Raw genomic sequence first — 11,510 nt, 5'->3', positions numbered from 1 at the left:
CTGTACAAGCAGTTACTGTTGTTGGGATATTACTGGCCAACGATGAAAAGAGACTCTGAGGAGTTGGTCAAAACATGTCATGCTTGCCAAGTCCTAGGAGATGCAATTCACACTCACCCAAATGTCCTACAGGATATGACGACGCCATGACCTTTTCATACTTGGGGGCTCGATCTCATAGGGCCCATAAATCCTCCATCCAATAGTTATATATGGATCCTGGCAGCCACAGAGTACTTTACAAAATGGGTAGAGGCCATCCCTTTGAAAAAAGCTATTGGAGCAGCTGTAGCAAATTTCATTCGAGACCACATCATTACAAGGTTCGGGATCCCCAGAAGATTGATCAGCGACAATGGAACCCCATTCATAAATAAAGATATGAAGGGATTAACTGAAGCATACCACATCAAGCATGGAAGATCTACCCCATACTACCCACAAGGAAACGGCCAAGCTGAAGCTACTAATAGGGTAATATTAAAAATTCTTAAGAAAATGAAGCATGAGTATGGAGGAAAATGGAGTGACCATCTGGCAGATGTGCTTTGGGCATGTAGAAGCTCTGTAAAGACAGCCACAGGATTCTCCCCATTCTCCCTAGTTTATGGAACAGAAGCCATCAGCCTTGTGGAGTTAGTCATTCCTACACCAAGGGTAGTTCTGGAGGAAAATCAGGGAGAAAGTGAGGACGCAAGCAATGAAAAGAGGCTAGTAGATCTGGAAGGAGTAGAAGAAGAAAGAGAGCTGGCCAAGAAAAGGAGCCAGAGATACCAGCAAAGAATGACCAGAGCATATGCACAAGCAGTACGCCCAAGAGTGTTCACCAAAGGGCAATTAGTGCTAAGGATGGCGGAGCACGTGAGGAGGAACCTGCCAGGGCCTTCCAAGTTCACCCCAAAATGGGAAGGACCCTATATCATCAATGCAGCTCATGAAAGTGGGTATTATTACCTTGCCAAAGAAGATGGAACAGTCCTGACAGAGCCCATAAACGGGAAATGGCTGAAGCAATACTATGCATAAGGACAAGGGGATCCCGGTACCTCAGGGTCCTTTCACCAGCTTCACTATCTGCTAAATTCTTTTTATTTTTGTCTTTTTATTTTTCAGCCTTTATCATGAATTCTGGTTTAAGATAATTTTGTTCAGGAACATGTGATAGATTGACACTTTGTGGTCAATATTGCACCAAAAGACTTTTTCTTTGTTCCTTAAAAATGACCATGTTTTAATGAAATTCCTGTTTCTTCAACATTTAAGTTTTTCTTTAAATATTGCAAAGACCAAATTTGGATAAATTTAAGGAAGGATACTTGAGTCAAAAAAAGGGGAGAGTATGTAATACCCTTTTACATATGGCCCAGGATCTACCTCACAAATAATTTCAGATATCCCACAAACAGTTCCAAGTACCTAGGTCTAGGATCACAGAATAAAAGTAAAATATCTAGGATACCTAGCCTAGCACTTGGCAAAAGGGGAACCTGTCAAAGTTCATGAACTGGGACCGTATCTCAAAAAAAGAAATATATACATAGGGAAGGATACCAGTGTACCCAGTTCAGTACTTGCATAATAGATTATCGGGTACCTGGACCAGAATTTACAGTGAAGCCTGTGGAAACCATGGTCCAGGACTCAGGAAAAGAGCCATAGAAAAAAAAAAAGGCAATATACCAAAGAAAAAGGCAGATTCACATACTAAGAAACAAGAAGCAGTTTTGAAACACAAAAGAGAAAGCAAAAAGCAGAGCAATGTTCAAAAAAAAAAACTTATACAACCCCAAATTGTTCATGTAAATCTGAAAAAAAAAAAAAAAATAAGCTAAGGAATGAGGTCGGCCAACAGGGAGGCATACGGAGAAATAACAAGCACAGCCAAAGTAGAAAGGATCCTCTGCCGCTTGACCTTCAAGTCTTGTAAAACCTTGTGAGCATGAGCCAAAGCTTCCTCAGCAGCAGCTATCTCAGTGTCTATACTCTTGAATGATTGCCTCTGAAACAGCATATGAGCCAGCAGACGCAAGTGATCCAGTAGAAAAGACAAATTGAACTTGGCCTCTAGAAGGTCTTGCACCACCCCTCTCCACTCCATAAACTTTTCTTCAGACAAGGAATCTACAGAGGAATTCCTTAGGGAAATCAGCACAGCACACAACAACTCCATCAAAATATTGCCTAGAAAAACGCCTCCCCTGAAGCCGTTGGTAAAATCCTCGTGACTCTTGAGCAGGCTCTTTAGCAGCGGCAGGCCTTCCACAGGAACAGAGAAGCGCAGGAAGCTGCCATAAGAAGACCCAAAAACATGGAAGTGGCTGGCAGGAAGACTGTTGAATTCCAAGAGATCAAAGCGAGCCAGGAAAGAGGAAAGCCTTGAATCAAGATCTGAGGCAGCCATCTTCGAGGCATCCCCCATCGCCGTGTCATCACTTGCAGAGACAGGAGGACTTGTAGCCTTTTGCTCTGGATGAAGGTCAGCAACTTGAACAGGTCTCACAATTCCTTCAGGGATAACAGGCTCAGAACCTGCAAAGCCTGTATCAATATTCAAAAAAAAAAAAAGAAGAAAAGAAAAGGAAGAACAGATTTAGTCTTTTTTTTAAAAAAAAGAAGAGAAAAAGAAGAACAAACCGGTTCCAGTTTCTTGGGGCAGAGTGGCTAAAGGAAGGGATAGATGCAGGGGGCTTCGCCATATAAAAGAAAAAAAAAAGGGGGGGGAAGAAAAGGAAACACGATGGGAGCAGCTTGCACTCACCTTCTGAACTTTCTGATTCTAAAGAAGAGGCAACACTGGGAGCGGATTTCTCACTGGTTTGACCTAAAAGGAAAAGGAAAAGGAGGAACTCAAGAAAAAAAAACTGGAAAAGAAAGTAAAAATATAACGCTATTTCAAGGAAACAAGGTTTACCTGTTTGTTTGGATAAAGGAGTGTCTCCCAAAGCACCTTTATCTGACAAGGATTGAGGAAACACAGTCTTGATAGGACTAGGAGTGCGTTCAAGATGGGGACTTTGAGATGATGGGATCCTAGAAGCTTTGGGATCCTGAGAAACTTGGGAACCTTGCATCGGTTGCTCGGTTTCCTCAACTGGATCATCAGTAGGGGGCTCCTCCCCCATAACAGGAAAAACAACGGAAAGAACTGTGATAGTTTCCTCCCCCAGAGCTTTGTCAGTCATAGGAGGGGATACCTCCACCTAAAGGAAGAAGAAGCGGAGAAGGCAGTGCCAAGTGAAAAAAAAAAAAAAGGAGAAAAACACAATAGCAGGAAATGCTAACAACACAATGTCAGAACAAAAGAAGGGGGGGGAACACACGTACCACGTCGTCTCCAGAAGATTGGCTCTTACCCTTCTTGTGATCAGACTTGCGCTTGGACTGCAAAGTAAATCACCACTCGTCAGCAAAATAGAAATAAGTGCAACAAGGTGAACAGGTAAAAAAAAAAAAAAGAGAGAAGAAGGAAAGAAGTCTTGCCCTTCTCTCTCTCTCTACAGATTCTCTGGAAGTCTTTTGCTGACTACGAGTACGCCCAGAGGGTCCTAAAGGAGGCTGGGATACCAAACCAGAGGATCCTAAAGAACCATGGACTGAAGCAGTCACAGGAGCCTGGGGAAAAGAAGACTCTACTTTGGTCTTCTTTCGGGTCCTTGAAACCAAAGGTTCCCTGACATCCTTGCCTTCCTGAGATGCCAAGTGTGCTTGAGATTTCCCCGTTTTCCTTCTTTTCGTCTCAGAGCCTATCTCCACACCCCCTGTACTTTCGCCAACATCAGCAGCTTTCATTTTCTTCGACTTGACATCCTTACCTTTACTCGGAGCAGTGGCAGCACTTATTGTCTCTGTTGCACCCTTTTTGATGGGCATCCCAGAGGAAGCACCAATGATGAGACTATCACCCAGCCAGGTCTCAGGAAAATCCTGTCCATAAGCCACCCAACCTCCCCTGGAGGCATGCCACTCTGCAAACCCAGTCTTGCTGCTTGCAGTAGCAGAAACAATCCTAGCAGTAGGAAGGGATAAACGTCTATTGGATGTCGGAGCAGAAACAATGTTAGGATTAGGGGCTTCCCGAACTGTACCAGTGCCAACATAATCAACAAAAGACTTTTGTACTCTTCTCCAATAACTGTTATAGCCACTAGAAGCAAAGACTCCTCTCTGGGAGTTAGGCACTGCAAATTGGGGGCTCCTCCGTGACCAATAAGAAAAGGCCTGCAGCCTCAAGAAAGGATCCAAGGAAGGAAGGGATGGCACCACATCCTTAAAAACTGGAGGAATGTCCTGATCAAAACCAAATTGTCGGAGCACCTGGTGTGCTGAATAATGAGTATATTTTGGGTCACTTGAAGAAGGCACAGGAAGCCAGGAGGGGCTAATGCAGGCAAGATAAGCCAGACTGCCCTCATCACCACGGCGCAAGTCAAAGGTATTACCTGTAGAAGATAAAAAAGAAGACAACACAGAATCACACGCAAAGCCAAGACCAAACTCACGAGGGGATCTCCAATATAAGCTCCCTGCTTGGTCAAACAACTCCACAAGATTGAGGCCACCACCTTTCAAGCTAATCCAACGAAAAATAATGGGAAAGGCATCGGTAGAATTGCCACAAAGACCCTTCACTATGTCGGGGGATCCTTGGAACTTCTCCTTCACAAATTTCAAATTCCTGCACTTAGCCAAAGTAGCTGCAGAACGATCCCACATGAAAATCTGAAGAATAGCACAGTGAAGAGATGAAGTGATCACATAACAAGAATCACCCTCAGCCTCATCTCCAAGCTGGTCCAATTGAGAATAAACGTGACCCAAAAACAGAGGGGCCAAAGGATACTGGGTACCTCGAGCCAACTTGATTGCCAACGGAAAAAATGAAGACTTAACTCCGTACCCAGGGAACTCACTAAACAAAAACTTACTAAGCCAAAAAGCCAGGAAACCGGCCCACCTCACTTCCTTATCTTTTTCACGAGAGAGGGTCATCACCCATCTCCCCATCCTAGCCGGCTTACCACCAGAAGAGGCGACGCGACCACCAAAATGACCAAATAATTTTTCTTCTACCACGAGATCCTCACCAGAAAGGTTAATATCAAAGAGATTCTCTTCACCAAACACCGGGAGGAGGAAGTTATTAACCACATCCTCCAAGGTGATCGTCAATTCACCAGTAGAAAAGAAAAAAGGATGAAGGGAAGGACACCAACGACGTACCAGATGCCTGAGCCCTTTGGCGTCTCTGAAGCCCTCAAGGTTTCTAGAAATAGCCACTGCCTTTAGGATACCGGCGTGCTCCAAACGACCCACAAACTCAGCATCAGACAGTTCCTTGTCTACCCATATAGGCCAACCCTGAATCTTTCCCGGAACAAAATCAAAGAAAATAGGAACCGCCTCTCGGATTCCTTGTCTGATCTGGAGATCGAAAATCTCTCTAGGATCAGGAACCTGGGTGGAACCAGCGAAACTCGCTTGGCCAGAAAACATCCAAACGTGAGGGGATGGAGGAGCCTCACCATGAGATATATGAGGGAAAAATAAACTGAGAGAATACCAAGGATCCCGTAAAGGGAAGGCCGGACGTTCAATAACCTCGTGAGAATCACTCGGAGCAGAACCAGAAGAACCTTCACCCTCAGAAGGACTGGGAGTACGCTCTCTCCTCTTTCGAGAAGAAGAAGAAGCCATCGAAACAACACGCACTATGAGAAGAAAAGAGATTGAAGGTGCGAAAGGGAGGAAGACCAGAGTAACAGAGAAGAAGAGAAAAAGAAAGAGAAACACAAAGAGTGAAAAACTCAGAGAAGCAAAGTGATAAGATGAAACGGCTACAATAAAGGCGCAAATAGCAGTTGGGGAAAATAGTTTATGAAAAGACGCGCCAGTTGCCAAGAAATTTAATTTGAAGTAGGGATTAATCAGCAGTTATTAATGAGAAATAACGGGAAACGAGAAAAGTGGGTAGAGGAGTTTTACCTTAAATACCCAACTGCCACGTCCCGTATAAAGAGGAAGCTGCAAAAAGTAATAATTATATGGGAATGCAACACGCAAAAAGGAGGTGACTAAAAGCAGCAGAAAAGGGCCGGGATCCCAAGTAAAAAGGAAGGGAACCCAGTAGAAGTTGAAAAAAGGGGGATACCACGAAAATCTTGGGAAACCTAAATCACTCACGCGTGGGTTTCAGGCAACCCACGAGCTCGGAGGGCTAAATGTTGAGGTCTAAAAAAAGGTCATAATAAAATAAGCCCAAAACAGAAGAACAAGTCAAGCCCAAAAGGAAAAATTCAGGCTAAGCCCAAAGCAATAGATACGGATGACCCATGGGAGAATAAAAGGAAGGCCCAGAGGATCCTGAAGCCCAGAAAAGAAAGGAGCATCCAAAAAAGAGACCACGGCAAAGTATAAAAAAACAAGGATCCTCAACAAGCGCAGATCCCTTCAAGCACAAATAAAAAGGAAGACTGGGACAGATCGATAGAAAGAAGACAGGAGAAGAAAAAACAAGAAATAAAAGCAAAAAACGCGAGCGACCTCTCATGGCACAGATAGAAAAAGGGCCTCGGGGAACCAGGACAGGGAAGAAGAATGGTAACAAATGACTTTCAAAAATGGTAGGACATGATTCCGCCCAAATAGGAAAGAAAGGGAAAAGAGGAAGACGCCAGAAATGGGGATGCCGAGAAGGGCATACCTCAGCACGTCCCAAAGAGGATGGCCAACCAGAAGCTTTCGAAGGAATCAGAACCAAGAGAAGGAAAGAATGAGAGAAAACGGAAAAAGGGACTTACCGAGACGATGGGGACAGAACATGCTCTGTTTGCAAAAGAACAAAACAGGGGAACCAACGGTTCCCCGGGACGCCCAGAAAACTCCATTATAAAAGGAGGGGATGGGTTGTGAAGAAGGCAGAGAGAAAAAAAGAAAGAAACGCAAGAAAGAAGAAATTCTCTAGGAAAAAACTATCAGAAAAATCTGTGCAGAAAGAAAATACTAAGGGAAAAACAAATACTGCTTCCCGATATCCTGTAAAGGCCACTATTGCACATACTCGGATTCAACGAGAATCAAACTTTGCAAGTTTTGAAGGCTGAAATAGCCATTCAAGACTGCAATTTTTGAGCTTGATTGGACCTTGTATCACGTCCTAGTGAGCTTTCTGTAATCAAACAGATAATGTATTAATGAAATACTGTTTCATAATTCCCAGGATCCCCACAGCACTTTTTTATCGTCTTGCTAATCCTGTTTTTTCTTTCCTTCTGAACTTACGTTGTTAATTTTTGGCACTCTTCGATATCCTTGTTTGTCATTTTTCTGTATATTGTCAGAAGTATTCTCTGCATTCACTTGATTCTTAAACAGCTCGTTAGCTGCGGTGAGTCAAGGCCCGGTCCACCAAATCCTTCCTTTTCATTCAGGCCCGGGATCCTTGGGCCTGAGTATCCCGAAAAAGGCACTCTCACAACCTTCAAGTCTTGTAGAACCTTGTGAGCATGAGCTAAAGCTTCCTCAGCAGCAGCTATCTCGATGTCTATACTCTTGGATGATTGCCTCTGAAACAGCGTATGGGCCAACAGACGCAAGTGATCCAACAAAAAAGACAAATTGAACTTGGCCTCCAGAAGGTCTTGGACCACCCCTCTCCACTCCAGAAGTTTTTCTTCAGACAAAGAATCTACAGAAGAATTCCTCAGGGAAACCAGCACAGCATATAGCAACTCCATCAAAATATTGCCCAGAAAAACGCCTCCCCTGAAGCCATTGGTGAAATCCCCATGACTCTTGAGCAGACTCTCTAACAGCAGCAGGCCTTCAACAGGAACAGAGAAGCGTAGGAAGCTGTCATAAGAAGACCCAAAAACATGGAAATGGCTGGCAGGAAGATTGTTAAATTCCAAGAGATCAAAGCGAGTCAGAAAGGAGGAAAGCCTTGAATCAAGATCTAAGGCAGCCACCTTCGAGGTGTCCCCCATCACTGTGTCATCACTTGCAGAGACAGGAGGACTTGCAGCCTTTTGCTCTAGATGAAGGTCAGCAATTTGAACGGGTCTCACAATTCTTTCAGAGATAACAGGCTCAGAATCTGCAAAGCTTGTATCGATATTCAAAAAAAAAGAAAAAGGAAGAACATATTTATTCTTAAAAAAAAAAAAGAGAAGAGGGGAGAAAGAAGGACAAACCAGTACCGGCTTCTTGGGGCAGAGCCTCTTCTTCCTGATCCCCTGACTTCCCCGAGGATTCTGGGAAAGAACATAAGGCAAGTTGAAGAAAGGGTGAAAAACCAATGGCAAAGTGGCTAAAGGAAGGAATAGATGCAGGGGGCTTCGCCATAAAAAAAAAAAGAGAAGGGCGAAAGGAAGGAAATAAAGGAAAAGGAAACACAATGGGAGCAGCTTGCACTCACCTTCTGAGCTTCTGATTCTAAAGAAGAGGCAACACTGGGAGCGGATTTCTCACTGGTTTGACCTAAAAGGAGAAGGAAAAGGAGGAACTCAAAAAAAATTGGAAAAGAAAATAGAAATGTAACGCTATTTCAAGGAAACAAGGCTTACCTGTTTGTTTGGATAAAGGAGTGTCTCCCAAAGCGCCTTTATCTGACAAGGTTTGAGGAAACACAGTCCTGATAGGACTAGAAGTGTGTTCAAGATGGGGACTTTGAGATGAAGGGATCCTGGAGGCTTTGGGATCCTGAGAATCTTGGGAACCTTGCATCGGTTGCCCGGTTTCCCCAGCCAGACCACCAGTAGGGGGCTCCTCCCCCACAATAGGAAAAACAACAGAAAGAGCTGTGACAGTTTCCTCCCCCAGAGCCTTACCAGTCATAGGAGGGGATACCTCCACCTAAAGGAAGAAGAAAAGGAAAAAGCAATGCCAAGTAAAAAAAAACAATGGGGAAATACTAACAACACAATGTCAGAACAAAAGGGAGAGAACAAAAAAAAAATGGGGGGGGGACACACATACCACGTCGTCACCAGAAGATTGGCTTTTATCCTTCTTGTGATCAGACTTGCGCTTGGACTGCAAAGGAAACCACCACTCATCAGCAAAATAGAAATAAGTGCAACAAGGTGAACAAGTGAAAAAGAGAGAAGAAGGAAAGAAGTCTTGCCCTTCTCTCTCTCTCTACAGATTCTCTGGAAGTCTTTTGCTTACTACGAGTATGTCCAGAGGGTCCTAAAGGAGGCTAGGATACAAAACTAGAGGATCCTAAAGAACAATGGACTGAAGCAGTCACAGGAACCTGGGAAAAAGAAGACTCTACCTTGGTCTTCTTCCGGGTCCTTGAAGCCAAAGGTTCCCTGACATCCTTGCCTTCCTGAGATGCCAAGTGTGTTTGAGATTTCCCAGTTTTTCTTCTTTTTGCCTCAGAACCTATCTCCACACCCCCTGTACTTTCATCAACATCAACGGCTTTCATTTTCTTTGGCCTGACATCCTTACCTTTACTCGGAGCAGTGGCAGCACTTATCGTCTCCATTGCACCTTTCTTGATGGGCACTCCAGAGGAAGCGCCAATGATGAGACTATAACCCAGCCAAGTCTCAAGAAAATCCTGTCCATAAGTCACCCAACCTCCCCTGGAGGCATGCCACTTTGCGAACCCAGTCTTGCTGCTTGCAGCAGCAGAAACAATCCCAGCAGTAGGAAGGGATAAACGCCTATTGGATGTCGGAGCAGAAACAATGCTAAGATTTGGGGCTTCCCGAACTGTACCGAAACCAACATAGTCAACAAAAGACTTCTGTACTCTTCTCCAAAAATTGGTATAGCCACTAGAAGCAAAGACTCCTCTCTGGGAGTTAGGCACTGCAAATTGGGGGCTCCTCCGTGACCAATAAGAAAAGGCCTGCAGCCTCAGGAAAGGATCCAAAGAAGGAAGGGATGGCACCACGTCCTTAAAGACTGGAGGAATGTCCTGGTCAAAACCAAATTGTCGGAGCACCCGGTGTGTTGAATAATGAGTATATTTTGGGCCACTTGAAGAAGGTACAGGAAGCCAGGAGGGGCTAATGCAGGTAAGATAAGCCAGACTGCCCTCATCACCATGGCGCAAGTCAAAGGTATTACCTGTAGAAGATAAAAAAGAAGACAATACAGAATCACACGCAAAGCCACGGCCAAACTCACGAGGGGATCTCCAATGTAAGTTCCCTGCTTGGTCAAATAATTCCACAAGATTGAGGCCACCACCTTTCAAGCTAATCCAACGAAAGATAATGGGAAAGGCATCAGTAGAATTGCCACAAAGACCCTTCACTATGTCGGGGGATCCTTGGAATTTGTCCTTCACAAATTTCAAATTCCTGTACTTGGCCAAAGTAGCTGCAGAACGGTCCCACATGAAAATCTGAAGGATAGCACAGTGAAGAGATGAAGTAATCATATAACAAGAATCACCCTCAGTCTCATCTCCATGAAGCTGGTCCAATTGAGAGTAAACATGACCCAAAAACAGAGGGGCCAAAGGATATTGGATACTTCGAGCCAACTTGATTGCCAACAGAAAAAAGGAAGACTTAACTCCGTACCCAGGAAACTCACTAAACAAGAATTTGCTAAGCCAAAAAGCCAGAAAACCGGCCCACCTCACTTTCTTATCTTTCTCACGAGAGAGGGTCATTACCCATCTCCCTATCCTAGCCGGCTTACCACCAGAAGAGGCAGCGCGACCACCAAAATGACCAAACAATTTATCTTCTACCACGAGATCCTCACCAGAAAGGTTAATATCAAAGGGGCTCTCGTCACCAAATACCGGGAGGAGGAAGTTATTAACCACATCTTCCAAGGTAATTGTCAATTCACCAACAGAAAAGAAAAAAGTATGAAGGGAAGGGCACCAACGACGTACCAGATGCCTGAGCCCTTTGGCGTCTCTGAAGTCCTCAAGGTTTCTGGAAATAGCCACTGCCTTTAGGATACCGGCGCGCTCCAAGTGACCCACAAACTCAGCATCAGACAGTTCCTTGTCTACCCATATAGGCCAGCCCTGAATCTTTCCCGGGACAAAATCAACGAAGATAGGAACCGCCTCTCGGAATCCTTGTCTAATCTGAAGATCAAAAATCTCTCTAGGGTCAGGAACCTGGGCGGAAGCAGCGAAACCCGCTTGGCCAGAAAACATCCAAGCATGAGGGGATGGAGGAGCCTCACCATGAGATACATGAGGGAAAAATGAACTGAGAGAATACCAAGGATCCCGTAAAAGGAAGGTCGGACGTTCGGTAACCTCGCGAGAATCGCTCGGAGCAGAACCAGAAGAACCTTCACCCTCAGAAGGACTGGGGGTACGCTTTCTCCTCTTTTGGGAAGAAGAAGAAGCCATTGGAACAACACGTACAATGAGAAGAAAGGAGATTGAAAGTGCGAAAAGGAGGAAAACCGGAGTAACAGAGAAGAAGAGAAAAAGAAAGAGAAACTCAAAGAATGAAAAACTCAGAGAAGCAAAGTGATAAGATGAAATGGCTACAATAAAGGCGCAAATAGTAGTTGGGGAA

The sequence above is a fragment of the Quercus robur genome, chromosome 2 (genome assembly GCF_932294415.1).
Source record: "Quercus robur chromosome 2, dhQueRobu3.1, whole genome shotgun sequence".
In the NCBI taxonomy this organism is placed as follows: domain Eukaryota; kingdom Viridiplantae; phylum Streptophyta; class Magnoliopsida; order Fagales; family Fagaceae; genus Quercus; species Quercus robur.
The sequence above is the reverse complement of the archived record's forward strand: the minus strand, read 5'-3'. Positions refer to the sequence as shown.